Source organism: Mustela erminea, chromosome 5 (assembly GCF_009829155.1).
Source record: "Mustela erminea isolate mMusErm1 chromosome 5, mMusErm1.Pri, whole genome shotgun sequence".
In the NCBI taxonomy this organism is placed as follows: Eukaryota; Metazoa; Chordata; class Mammalia; order Carnivora; family Mustelidae; genus Mustela; species Mustela erminea.
Window position 1 is genome coordinate 59,226,638 of NC_045618.1, and position 15,498 is coordinate 59,242,135.

The window sequence follows — 15,498 nt, forward strand, 5'->3', positions numbered from 1 at the left end:
TACACTCCAAACACCCCACTCTAGTGAGTGGTCCACTTCACCTTCAGGGCAGAGAATGTCTATTGCCTAAATAGACCATCAGTTACTACTTCGGGAATCAGTGAGTGATCCCATAGTTGGCATTTGGTTGGAGCTTCCTTTGATCCCCCAAAGGTGCTTTATCCCCGATGATGCCACAAAGTTCACTCTCTGGTTAGTTTCCCTGCCTGAGCTGACTCTTTCCTTAGCTCAAATAACAATCAATTCTGGACACTCTCATGCTCCAGCTTGCTGATGTTCGCATGACTAAGGGAGAGTAGAAGAGGATTTCTCAAGTTTTTGCGTTCTTTACTTTTCTGTGAGAGGTTCAAGACTCCCTCTTATCAATACGTACCCCTAACCACCAAAAAACAAAGAGATAAACAAACAAAAATGGATATGGTAGAAAATAAAGGTATTATACAGACCACAAAGTTTGAAAAAATACCCTGCAGACATGTATGATTGTCACACAGAAGCAAGTTTCTCAAAGGAAGGAACACACTACTAGTTTTATAGGGTCATTTTAGTACAAAATACTTGTTCTCTTCCAAGACACACAGCAGGCAAAACTGTGAAACAGTGAAGTCTGTGCACCACCCTTCCTCTCCATGTGTTTACACACACACACACACACACACACACACACATACACACACACCCTTCCTATTAGTGCTTTTTCCTGGTCTGTCCACACACCATAGGCTACCATGACATCTGCTCACTCACCCTTCTGTTCTTTTCAGCCCAATCCATAGAAAAAACCATGTGCTCACTTATCGTCTCAGAGTCCCGAAGCCAGTCTGCTCCACTGATCGTGGTTAATTGCTTAATTAATTATTCCTTCCAGGTATTCCTTCCAGGTATCCTTTCCAATAACACAGGGCTATTAGGATTTCCTGGGTACCTAGATCTTTGGACTTTTCAAAATCAGTAGCAAGAATCAGCAATACTTAGCAAAGGCCTTAAAAGTGAACACCTTTTCACCTACCAGTTAGACTTCTGAGAGTATAGACCAGATAACAACTGAACCCAAAGATTTGCGTAATGTAGATGTTTACCAACATGCCAGTTATCATAATGAATATTTGGAAATAATCTGACTATCCAAAAGTAAGGGAATAGAGCTATTAGGTAATGGCTAAGAATCTACCTCTTAGGATAATATGCAAATAATTAAAAGAATACATTAAAATATATTTATTAGCATAGAAATTATTTGATAGTATATTATAAAATATTATAAGTAGATTATATAACATAATATAGAAAACCATATGGTCTTCATAAATATATTTTTCATATGTATATATTTTTTCATAAACATAAACTTCTAGGAAAACCCTAGAAGGATATATACCAAAATATTGTGTTATAAAACCTCTGGCAGGTGTTTGGGGATTATTTTAAAATTTTTTAAGTTTATTTATTTGCTTTTTTAGTACACCCAATGTAAGACTCAAATTCAAGCACTGCATATTCAACTGACTGAGCCAGCCAGGTGCCCAGGATTATTTAATTTTTATTATTCTTGCTCATTTGAATTTTCTATTTTTACCTAATGATGAGTATTCTTTGTATTTCTTTTTTAGTTGAATAACTTAAAAATTAATAAAAGTCTGTAGAAAATATGTCTTAACCAAGATAGGATTTTCCATTTCTCCTCACATTTCATCCTTAATCAGCTACCCAGTCTATTTCTGGGTAGTCTAACTATTAAGGTGCAGTAGGTAATCATTTTATTGAAGTAAAACGAGTGCACAAATCTTACAACTCAATCCATGTATTCAGTGGGTAATTATTTTAAAATGAAAATGGAAGTGAATATTGGGACCTACACAAAGGATAAATAAAAAGTAGAAATTTAGATGCCAAGAGAATATCTCTCTGTTCCCCAAGTTCAGAGTCAGATTAAGGGACGGCCAGCAGGGCTACTTTATGGGAAGTTAACACTAGGGAGCAGCAACCTTTGCTGCTAATGTAATGAATTGGAGAACATTGTAGTTACCAGAAATTTTCTCAGGAAGGGTAAAATATGGCTTAAAGAAATACCTAGGTAAAGCAAGTATTGGGATAGGGTATGAGACCTTCAAAGGAGCATTCTGAAGGCCCCATTTTCTAAAGACATGGGTCAAGTTAACTTCAAGGTTTCTTCTGATTTGCTGCATGGTGTTCATGAATTTGGGGACAGCACTAAAACGCTTGGACCTAAAAAGAATAGGCAGAGCTCTGCTTCTGGTGACCTTTCTCTGATACTTTTCCCTGCAGGGCTCAGCCCCTCCTCTACATAAATATGTAAATATTTAAAGAAAATAGAGTTGTGGACGTGCCCAATTTTTAGCCTGCCCAGGACACTCACAGGCTTCGTTCCAGCTCTGAATCCAACACAGAAACTCTCAGGGATCCAAGTCTCACCAACGGTATTAGGACTGGAACTTTTGCCGCCACATGGCATCTTCATAGGACTGTATTTATAGCCATTAAGTGGCCTACTACAAAAACGCCCTAAGAATTCCCATTAATAAGATTTTGATACTGGAGTGTAAAGGGATATACTGTATTCTCTCCTCTTGTACTATATTCTCCTTTCTTGTTTCCTTTTTAAAAAAAAAAATTTATTTATTTATTTGTTTGTTTGAGAGAGCGGGCGCAAGATCCTGAGTAGGGGGAGGAGCAAAGGGGGAGGGAGAAAAAGGGGAAAGAATCTCAAGTGGGCTTCCTGCTGAGCACAGAGCCCCATGGGCGGCTCAGTCTCATGACTCTGAGATGGAGATCTGAGCCGAAACCAAGAGTCAGATGCTTAATCAAACTGAGATACCATGGCACCCGTCTCCTTTCTTGTTTCTTGTGAGTTGTCCAAATTATTTGCACGTTATATTTTTGGGTCTAGATAAAATTTAGGTAACATGTTAGCATCTCTAGATATGTTGTCCTTCGGAAATAGCACACTACTCCAGACATTGATTTATTGAATAGGTTCGAGATGAGCTTCAAGCAGTTGGATCAGTCCATCGATGACAGCCTGTCTTGATAGGTACAACGGCAGAGAGAGGCACAGTGTGTTGTGGGAACTGAATGTGCACACCTACAACGTTGGAACGTGTGAATTTTGAAGAAGGGGGCAAATCACTAGACAAAAGAGGGAGAATGATCATTTCCTATAGCAACAGAGTTTCCCAAAGTTTGTTCCGTAGAGTACCAGTTCAAAAGGATGCTAACAGCTAATTGTCAGGAAAAGAGTCTGTGAGAAAATGTTTGTCGAATACTTGGGTAAGCATGAGACAAACCCAAAATGAAGACTGTTCTATTAAAAATAGAAGGAACATATTCTTCAAAAATATAAATGCCATAAAAGACAAAGAAATGGCAGTCCTGGCCATGTGCCCGTCCTAGCTGTCAAGAACGAACCTGCTTCAAGGAATGCAGTTGGCCAATAGCCTCCAGCTGCCACATCTTTGAATTGGCCGCTGCTGTGTTTATGCTGAGACCACACTCCCCTCAGGCTGCTCCCAACCGGTGCCTATGCTCAGAAAGGGAACGACAGCAGGGCCCTTTCTGCCTGTAGCAGAACTGGGCTCCTCTGCTAAAAGGAAAACTTTGCTCTGGGGCTCCCCATGGACCTGGTGATGGATCTTGGATCTTGGGTCTTCTGTATCTTGACTCTGGTGGCGGCTACCCCATTATATATATGACACCTATGACAAAACTGCTAGAACTAAACACACACAGACACATACACACACACAGAAGTGCCCATGAAACTGGAGAAATCTGAGCAAGTTCCTCAGATTGTACGCAGTTTCCTGGTTGTGCTACTGTCCTCTAGTTACGCAAGGTGGGGAAAATGGGGGAGGGGTAAAGGGATCTCTCTCTGTATGACTTCTTCCGGCTGCGTGGAAATCTACAATGATCTCAAAATAAAAAGTTCACGGGGTGCCTGGGTGGCTCAGTGGGTTAAAGACTCTGCCTTCGGCTCGGGTCCTGATCCTAGAATCCTGGGATCGAGCCCCGCGTCGGGCTCTCTGCTCCGCGGGGATCCTGCTTCCCTTCCTCTCTCTCTGCCTGCCTCTCTGTCTACCTGTGATCTCTGTCTGTCAAATAAATAAAATCTTTTTAAAAAAATAAATAAATAAAAATAAAAATAACAAGTTCACACCCACACACTGACACACACATACATGCTTGGTCTTTCCTGATGTGTACCATTTACCTTTCCCAAGGAATAGATGTATGTTATAATGGTGCCTAATGGAGACAGCGTCTTTATCCAGAAGAGCAGTTCCAATAGCCGGCTGTCTTTCAGTAACTAGGATAGACCCAGAGGAAAGATATTTTTGTGCAGGCAAGTCTTTTGGTAATGTTCACATCTCACGACATCGGCAGCTGCCTACTCCACCTACTCCATCTCCCTTTGGTGGATTGAAATGAAAAGTTTGTTCTTATTCATGAAGAGCTGTGCTTAGCCTTGTCCAACTTGGTAACACAATTCGTACATTTTTCCTGTGTTATAAAACGGAACCTAAGAAACCTGTTTTATTCTAATTGTTCATTTTGAAGGTGAAAGGAAAGGTCTGTGCTCAAAATGCATGTCTAGGACCTCAAAGCAGGAAATAAAAAAGCTGAATTCAAATGGAGGTGTAAAAGCTTCCTCCTTCCCTCTCCGCACAGCTATGGAGGAGTAAAAGCCTTTTTCTCTATTGACAATCAATCAACAAATATTTACAACCTTTTCAACAAGCTTTTTCGACCATTAGTAGATCATTAGAGGAGACTGAGAACTCCCTGCCCTTTTAAAGGCTTTAGGGATTTAGCTGCAGAAAGATGAAACCACACACAGTTAAGAGAGCTCCCATTCTGCGCCCATACTTCAACCACAGGTAGCTTTTAAGAATCCATTTGTGGTTCTGGACAAATGGGCTGAACTAGGATGGGAATCCAGAACAGAAGCAACTGAAAAAGGAGATAAGCAGTTAGAAAATTCTAGGTATTTTGAGAATACTGCTCAATTGTATTATACCTCTTTTAAATTTAAAAAAAAAAAGTATGTTAAACTGTAAAATAAACATTCTTCCCTATTTGTGCTTCTTATCTGAATAATTGAAAATACTCTGCAATTACATATTTAGTATTTTGCCTTTACCAATAGCCTATGGGTCAAGATGATAAGTGATCTACTTAGAACGCTGATTTTATTCATTTTTCTTCAGGTCTCGCAGTGGTTCAGCAAGTTAGAAATGTTGTGCTTACTAGCAAGATTGCATTTATTCTTCAAGCAGTTCATGAGTTCCAAAATCAAGTGCTTCAAACCTCATAGAGTGGGAAGAGGATGTACATGGGAACTCTCTGTACTATCTGCCCAATTTTCTATAAACTCAAAACTTTTCTAAAAAATAAAGTCTGCTAATTGAAACGCAGCAAAAACCTCATAGGGAACTGGAGCTAAGGTTACAAATAGATATGAAAATTTCCTTGTTTTGTGTACTGATAACTTTTCAAGCAAGTATAACCAAAGCCACCTTGTCCCATCCACCCCCCCAACTCCCCAAAACCACTTGATCTCTTTTGGAAGGAACCTACTAATAGAGGTGGGAAGAAATAGCCAGAAGAAGAGTTCTTGAGTCTGTCTTGAAGGGAGGAAAGGAAGACATATCAGCATGGCTCTCAGGATCCTCACTCCTCAAAAGGAAAGCTACGTGGGACTGGCTGATACAGGATGCGAGAAGAGAAGAATCTCTCTTCTCTAGAAAGTCTCTTCTGTAGTAGAGACAACGGCCACATCTGCTGGAAATAAAGACGAGAAAAGCAGTGTACATTGACAGGTGGAATTTTGAGGCATCCAAGACAGGCCAGACAAGAATGGCCCGTGGCTCTGTGACCAGGTCAGGAAACGTTGGCATTACCAGCCCCAGAGAAGAAGTGTGAAGGAAAGACTGCTGTTCCTAAGACACATACCCCTCAAGGACTCCCCTCCCCTTCTGAGCAGAGGGAAGGACTGGACTATGTTCGAAGTTCCCACAGGGGACGGGCAAAGGGAGCAGAAGAATCAATTTGTTACAGTAGGACATCCCTGCTCTATCCCATGACTAGCATGGCCTGAGGGAAATCCCTGTGATGTAAGTAATCTCTGAAAGGATTCACCGGATCATGCAGTGTTGTTAAAATGCTGCATCCTTTGTCATAAGAATTCCCACTAATTTCTTTTTTTTTTTTTTTAAGGAAGTTTACTTTCAGAGAGTCAGATGATGCAACCCCTTTCCCCGAGAGTGACCGCAGGAAGGCTGTGCCATGTTGCTGCTCCCTCACTTTCTAATCTTGAAAAGATTTTTCTGGGACATCAGATAAATAGGACTTAAAATCCTGAGCCCACTGCCCCACTGTGTGCGCACTACATGGGTTGCGGCAAAAAGCTTCCCTTCGAGGTGTCCTTTTCAAACTGTCTCTAAAATGAGGAAAACCTCTTCCCAGGAGCAGCCCCCATAACTATGTACCACTGGTGACATTTCGTCAACTGCATAAATGTATACGGAGTGTCAAACTGTGTAGGCTAGAGCTTAAAAGCATTAGTACGGTGAGGTGCTAATCTAACCTGCAACCTGGAATTTCTAGAATGATTCACAGGAACTTCTCAGAAATGTCAGAGAATGCCATTTCCCCAATCCTAAAGAGCCTAAAAGGGCAGAGAGCATGGTGATTTCCTAGGATGGGTCACTACAGCAGAAGCAGCATCTGGGGGTTTCCACTGTTCTTTCACAGTTCAAGGGTGTGGAGGTAACACTGGCGTTCCCAGCAGCAACCTCCACAGCAAAGGTTTGGGATTTCATAGGGTGCATGTGCAGGATGGCCATGAACTTTACATGTACAAGAAACAATTTCCGAATCCAGGCGCGGTGGCTAACTGCTAGTCACTACCCTACTTCCCCCCATAAAATTAGAATAACACATAATGCTGAAGTCACAGACCCAGCTCCAAGTCCCACTCCTCTGGAGAACTCCCTGTTGTGGCCAAAAGATGGATTAGGGCTTCTAATCGGTCCTGTCCTGGTGCCTTTAAATGAATCCAGCTCACCCACGCAAACTCATGCTGCAAGCCCATGAAACACCCGCTGGCCATAGAAATTTGGAATTCGTCTAGACGTTTCCCTTAGAGAGATGAAGAAATTTGCCCAAGGTCACACAATCAGGAACTGGCAACGCCGGGATTCAAATCTCCATTTGCCGAGCAACAGAGACTGAGCACGGCTGGGCGTGTTGTTAACTCTAGGCTCTCAGTGCTCCTTCAAAGGGAAAAACACTGCTGCCGATTTGGTGACGGGTGACCTGGGCTAGGCTAAGAGCACTCGCGTTCAAGAGGCTAATAATAAAACACACGAAGAATCTCAGGTCCAGGTGGCTCTATCAATTTCGAGAGTTGTCATTATGATATCCACCAGAATACATTTCCTCTACCCACATCTCACATTGCATAGGTCGCCAGTTACTATTACTGAGTGCTTTATGGGATCAAAAGAATAATAAAATATATCTCCTGAGCTAAAGCAACTCAGGGAACTCGAATCTCGGGGGCTGGGGGGCAGGAGTGCAGACGTGGAAAGTAAAACAAAAACACAATTGTCTGTTATTCAGCCCATGGTAAGATACATGCCTCGAGAGAGATAACCAGCAGAAGCATGGATATTACCAAAATGATTTTTCCTAAAGTACTGGTACTTCTCTGCCATCATGCTGACCCTAAACATACCTGAGAATAACGTATTTACTCATTTCCTTCACCTTAGTAGCAGATGCTTGAAAAAGTCTTAACTTGCTGTTGCCCTAAGCCCCTCCTTCTATTTTTGTAACAGAGAAGCAAAATTCTCCACGGTTGTTGTTTTTTTCCCCCTGCACATTCTTAACATGTTAGGACTTAGTTGAGATCTTTTGGAGAACAGCGTAATTGTTAGGAATGTGATCATGGGCCCTGTTCAGGAGGAATGTACACACGATGTACATGGCCGAGTTCTGTCAGTTTCGGTGGCTTAGTCTCAAGTCACGTACAAGCGGCTTGAGGATTCATGCACAGCCCCCAAATTATTCATCTGTGGCTCCGATTGTTGCCGCAATAAAGTGAGGCCGTTCTCTCTGCTGGGCTTGTGTCAGCACTTCCAATCTTACCCTGTTTTTTCAAGTCTTTCAGACTTGGCTGTGAGACCGCCTTGTGGGTCTGAAATTCAGGAGACTGTCTTATAAGGCGGTTTTGATTCGATTTCTGCAAGTTTCCCCGTCTGAGCCGTCTGCTCAGGACACGACACCCAGGGAAGATTGCACAATGCTTAAGCTGTTGTGTTTCTAAAACGAAATGGAATTACCCACCTGCCACCCTGGACACGTTTGGTATTGTTGTTTGGGAATCAATTAAAATCAATTGCTCTGATCTGTTGGAATTGTATCTGAAACAACTTGGAGTTGTATAAAACTTGGAGAGATGTGATTTTCAATCTCTATTTTTATGAAATGTGAAGGTGTTATACGTTCTGTCTGATTCTTTCCTTTGTGTGAGTTTTTCGCCTCCTCAAATCTGGGCCAAAGGAAATTTTTCACATGCTTATTTTCACCTTCAAGTGATATGCTTCACTACGAAGCTTGATTATTCAGAGACAATAGGTACCACGATTGCCATACAATTACTCTAAGTTTGGTTCCAAACTAAACCACACACATAGATTTCTCGTTTCTCATAGTAGTGTCGAGACTTGGGATGTGTTTTTAGAGATTAAGCAGAGAGCGAAGAACATGGATTGAAAGGTTTTCTTTAAATCATTTTGCCTTTGGTTTCTGCAAGCTGTAGAGAAAGGCAGATTGGTATAGTGGAAAGTACCCAGTCTGAGTCTACGGAACCCAGATCCGTTTTTACCACCATGTGACCAAGGGCATGTTAATGATGTTGTGTCTCCTCAACTATAGCCTGTGAAAATAACATTTCATTCATAAGGGGTTCAAGTGGTTCGGATTTACTCATTCATTTATTCAAGAAACATTTGGCACATTTCCTATGTGCCAGCACATAAACATTGGAACCACAGATAAAATAAATCCCTGTCCTAATGAAGTCTATAGCCAAGTCAGATAGACAGACTTGAATCCAACAATGACCTACATAAAAATTAAAAGGTAGTTACAAAATGGAAAGTGCCACCAAAAAGAGGTGCATGCAGCTCTGAGATCGTATCAGCCTCATTCAGGGAACTGAGGAGGCCTCCTTAAGTGGATGGTGTTGAGCTGAATCTGAAGGATGAGGAAGCATTAGCTGGGCACAGTTGGGGGTACTTGGCAGGGGTTGAATTCAGGCAGAGAGATTAGCGGGTACACAGGCCTCGTGACAGGAAGAAGCATGGCGCCCAAGCAGCCTGAATGGAGGGGAATGTGGAGCTAGAGGAGATGAGGTAGGAGCCAGAACAAGGTCTTATAGAAACTGTGATCCTACTGACTCACTCTCCGTAATCCTCAAAACTGCCCCCTTTTGGGTAACCATATGATCACATTACTCATGGGCCACGTATTCATTTTGACCTTTATCTTGAAAGCAGTAAAGAATTTTAAGCCTGGGAATAACATAACAGTTTTAGAAAGTCAAGAAAGATGTGAGAGTTGATCGTAATACCTGCAGTCTCTCCTATGACTGCATGTTTCATAGCAGCCTCATAAGGAACCACAGCCTGAAAAAACAGTATTCTACATTTATCAAGGTATAATGCAAGCATTCCACAAACAGGTGTCAAGTTTTCAGGCATATAGAGTGCCATATTAGGATTCTCCAGAAAGACAAAAACAATAGGATGTGTGTGTGTGTGTATAAGTAGAACTCTCTGTGTGTGTGTGTGTGTGTGTGTGTGTGTGACAGAGACATTTTTAAGGAATTGGCTCATATGATTATAGTTTGGCAAATCCAAAATCTGCAGGGAATGCTGGCAGACTGGAGACCCAGGGAAGAGTTGCTATTTGAGTCCAAAAGCAATCTGCTGGCAGAATTTTCTCTTCTTTGGGAGAGGTCCATCTTCTTTTCCTCTGAGACCCTCAACTGATTAGATGAGGCCCACCCATGTTAAGGAGGGTGTTCTGGTTTAGTCAACTTCTACAGACTTAAATGTTGATCTCATCTAAAAAGCACCTTCACAGAAACATCTAGAATGATGTTCAAGCAATTTCCTGGGTACTATGGCCTAGTCAGTTGACACATAAAATTAACTGTCACAAGCACCTATTGGTACAGGTAAATAAATGAGGTTTTAACCCTTCCAGGTTTTGAATAGCAAATTGTTTAATCCAAATATACTTGGAATCTACTCCCAAATTCACTTGCTCCCATAGATCATGGCATCTTTGTTGGGACACGAGCTCAATCTAGACAGTTTATGAACAGACAAAATAGTTTCTGAAGAGGCACAATGGGTTTTGTGTTCTCCAGGATTCCCACCTATTACAGGCCCCATAGGTCCCACATTCCAGAGTGGAGAGATGAGATGTTCTGGGAAGAGGTGTGGCTGAGAGACCTCCCCCCTTGAAAGCTTCCTGCCTTGGAAGAATAAGGCAAGAACTGTTTAGTTTGTCAAGGAAATTCCCTAAGGGAACCATTGACTTTGAAACTTCACAATTTCAACGAGGAAGTTATAAAGGCCAACATCTAAGAACTGAAAGTCTTCTCCCACACTCATTTTTTAAAAAAGAAAAAAAAAAAAAAGGAAAAAAGGACATCTCATGTAAGCAGCCTCCCTGTGATACTTTTGTGCCTCTGTGAAGAAATAGGAATTTTGTATTACAGTTTAACCATACCAGCTGCGTTGGTGAGATGAGCCATGATTTCCCCCACGACATTAGCATTTGACTTTTTAATTCACAAAACCTTTCATTTCTGCTCATGAGAGCGAAAAAAAATAACATGCTCTGATGTTGTGTCCATGTTTCCCCTTATTTGAGAAAGTGAGCAAAAGGTGAAAGAGGCTTTCTAAAGATATTCAAACTAAGGCCACACCCATGTTTTGTTTTCTTTTTTTTTCCTTGTCTTTTTATAGCTTGGAGAGAGGCAGCATATTTGAAAAGTGAAGAGAACATTTTCAGTGATGAGAGTCATTGTGCAGACTAGCTGATTTTTAGCTTCACTGTAGTTGGAACAAGACACAATGGCTTCGCCTTAGCATTGGTGATAGAACGTACAGTGAGCTCTGTGATTGAGAGAAGTATAAACTGAATGGGGTGTCTGAGACAGACTATGGGCTCTGCTTTCTGAAAAAACTGGAGTAATAGCAGACCAGGATTTTCCACACCAGTAATATCAGGACACACCAGTGTGATAACATCTTATCTATGTGCCTCAGGAAGGATTTTTGCCTCACATATCCCGGAAGCCAGTTGCCTCAGACCTGTAACTGTCCAGGGAGCTCAAACTTTTTCCTTCTTTCTATTATTTTCTCGGTTCAAAATATATGCAGGACTTTGGGGAAACCAATGTTTTGGACTGCCTCCTCTTAAATGTGCCCCCATCTCAATGGCCAGTACCTTAAGTATTAATTAGATTTCCTTTCTACAGTGTATATTGTAGCAAAGCAAAGCACAAGGACTCAACTGTGTTGATATATACCATGTAACCACACATGCTGACTAAAGTGAGTGAGTGCGTGCACGTGCACACACAGACATGGCAAATCATTCTAAAAAATGTTCTATAACCTTTTTCTCTATGTATAAAAACATACTGATTTTCTTTCTCCAAACCAAGTGATAAATTGCTCTTCTGGAAAGCTACAGAATTTCTACTAGATTAGCCAGTTATTTAGAGTTAAGACAACTTGAAGTTTGAAGATTCCTAATCATCAAATGCCTACTTTACTTGGGGAACTAGTTCACTCCACTGTGAACAGTTCAGTCCACTGGGGGTAGCAAATCCACTTCCTTCTATAGAGGTAGAACTGAGCACAAACAGAATAGCTGACCAGATTTACAGGAATAGAACGATAATAGAGTAGGGAAAGGGAGGTAAACTGCTTATATGACCACACTTTTCATCTTATGATTTATCACAAAAAAGGTTTTTCAAAGGACAAAACCATTCATCCACCCCATCTCTCCACTGTTTTCCTTTCTTTCCTTTCCTAACTGAGCACCCCCAATCCATTGTATGCATGACTATCAGCTCTTGTCCCCATGCCCTTCTCATCTTGTAGAAGGAAACCCTGGATTCTTCAGAAGTGTATAAATTCAACACAGAATGGTTAAATATGGTATAGAACACATCTTCCCAAGATGATGTAATGCTGGTCTGTCTGAAGTTGGGGTAGAATGTTCTAACTATGAATATTCTGTCAAACTCCTCATATGTGTGTACTTTAAACTGAGTTTGATTTAAGTGGTATTTCCAAATCCTGGCATTTAAAAAAATATTTATGCTCATTTATAAAAATTTGGAAAGATTCATTTCCTTCTAGGTATGAGGGATAGGGAATTTTTTTTTCCTACCCAAGAGGGTCTGATTTTCATTTTTGACACAAAGGGTCAGGAATGAATGTTAAATCCAGGTTCCCGGGAAGAGAGGCCATAATGATCTGATTTGGGTCCCTGCTGCTACCCCCAAATTCATACATTGAACTCCTAACCCCCATGATGTAATTATATCTGTAGATGTGGCCTTTAAGGAAGTAGTAAAGTTTATGTAAGGTCATTCTAATCCTAAAGAATCTATGTCCTTATAAGAAGAAGAACAAGCAACAGAGCTCACACTTTCTCTTCATGCACATCAAGAAGAGGTCATGTGAGCACACAGCAAGATGGCATCCACCTGCACGCGGACAGAGAGGGACTCGGAGTGAAACCTGTCTCGCCAACACCTGGATCTTAGACTTCTAAGAACTATGGAAGATAAGCTTCTGTTGTTGAAGGCATCCAGTCTGCTGTATTTTGTTATGGCAGCCCCAGCAGACTAAAAGAGGGGTCAAGTTCCAGATCGGGAGGAGCAGGACACGGGCCAGGACTAGAAGCCCAGTGAGAAATCTGAACCGCTAGAATGTCCCCATGGTTTGCAAAACACAGAGAAAGCACCAGTATATATAGAAACGTGGCATGCAATTACACTGGGCTGTGAGAACCAATAGAATTTGAATCCCTGTTATTCCCAGCTGTGTGATCTTCAGCAACTTTTCCTGAGTTTCAGTTTTCTCATTTGCAAAATGAGGATAAATGTAGTAACTCTGTATCGTGACGATTAAACAACATAGGTAAAGAGCTCAGCACAGTACCTGCCTCATAGGAAACACTTACTTAATCATCAAAAGCAAGGAAGACAGTGGAGAGGCTGCTAATGAGCAGTTAATGTGGCCAGAGGACAGAAGCAGAGCATCACACAAAGTGACAATTCAAAAATGGGGCCTGGGAACAACATCTCCAAAGGTAGAACAACTACTAGGAGCCCACAGTTCCTATAGAATATGACTGCCGGATGCAGGTCAGGGGCTGGCGGCTTGCTCCCGATTCTAAGCAGCCTTGCTAATATGGATAGACGTCCATATCATTGTGCTTGCACAAAACAGATGGCCTACTCACTGAGGATGTAACACAGAATAATTATGGTTAAAGAAGATTGACAGAGGATGGTGAAACATCCCTGGGCTAGCAAGAGAGGAACACCACCAGCAATCCTTGGCCTGAAGGGCACTGGGAAGAAGTGGTTGCTGAATCCCAGTGAGACCCGCGTGGTAGGAAAGGGTCTCCACAGGAGCTGTGACCTTTTCTAGAAGAACGCAGTCACGAATCACCTGAGGCCTGGCAGGAAGGGCCGTGGGGAAAAAGTAGATCCACCTCTCTCTCCTGCTGCCCTCTGACTTCCTGCCAGTCCCTCTCATCAGCCAAACCCAAACTGAAGCCAGAGGCAAGGGAGCCCAGGTGATTTAGTCCACAGACGTCTGCCACATAGAGCTCAGAGTGGAGAAAGATGGAGAGTCCCCCTTTAAGGAAACACAGAATAGACAGTGCAATGAACAAAGGATAAAGGAGTGTACTATCCCTCTAATGAAGATGGGAGGCTGAAGGCACTGTTCTTAGAGTTGAGACTAGGTTTTCTTAGGAGCCCTCCTGGGTATACTACAAACTCATCAAGGCAGAAAGCAGCTCTGTCTCCTCTGTCTCCAAGAAATCCCTCTGTCTCCTCAGAGGCGCCAAGACCCCTCCCTGGCACCTTCATCCAACACACATCTCCTTCTCTGATTATACTCTCTCTCGTGTGTGCTTCCGAATTTTCAGCACCTGGTTCCTGCGTGGGTGGCTGCTCTTTTCACCTTGGGCTTCCCGGGAGCTTACCTTTCTTTGGAGAAATTCTATTTCCAAGTGAGCTCTGATGATCCTATCCAACTATACCTAGGGACAAGTTCGACTTGAAATGCTTTGACGTCTGGCGTATGTATACAGGACACAATGCAGGTGGAGAAAATGACAGTGTTCTGCTTTGTCTTTAACCTATGTCCTGAATGCTCTACTTTGTTTTCTGTTAGTCACTAAAGAGTAATGGGATGCTGATCGCTTTCATCTTGGGATGTATTGCGAAGATGTTGACTTTGGGATCTAGTCCCCTTGCCTCCACCCCGCCGGATATGCACTCATAAGTCTTGTTGACATTAATGAATAGTTGTGTGTGCACAGCGCGAGGACAAGAGAGACAACTGGGGTCAGAGAGGCGGTTTCTCTGCTCGAAGCAAGAGCAATAAACTTCATCCACCAAGGAAACTGGGAGAGTAGCAATGTAGGCGATTCTTTTTGTTTTATTCTATAGGGAGGCATTCAAAGTTCTCCTAATTAATAGAATCTTTTGTGCATCACATTCAGAAGAGCTCTTCCCTTTCCAGAAGGAATCTAACAGCACAGCAAACATATGCATTTTTGGCTGCTTTTCAAGCCATATTTATTAACTAAGTGCTAGGGTGGAGGACGGTTTTCTTGCCAACAGGATTCATAGGACACAGCGCTTGAAAGCACATCAAGGAATGAACCATTTCTATGACAAACACAATCCCTGCTTGTAACACCAACTTAGCTGGTGCTGTCAGCACTGACCACATAAACCACAGACTAACTGAAGAACTTCAGGCACCTAGGGTTAAACACAGTCTCCCAGTATGATGAGGTGCTGGAGCCAATCCCCAGAGCCACTTGAGTTTAGAGAAAATAGCAGCTGGTCAGACAGAGACCATTTCCGACTTCTCCCCACCATTTTGGACACAGGGATCTTCCTGGTGCTGAACTCTCTCATATCCTGTTGCTGGGAAGGAGTATCCTATTCACCAGAGGGCCCACACTACTCCACACACCCTTTGCAAAACAACTTTTCTGGGACAAATCCAATGACCTATGAAACTGAAGCCGGGAAGCTGCCAGGTAATTAAGACACAGGCCAGTTTTCTTTGGTGCCTCCTTACAGCCCCTGTCCACCCTTCTCCCTCTGATCGCTCCCAGCTTCCAAAGTCA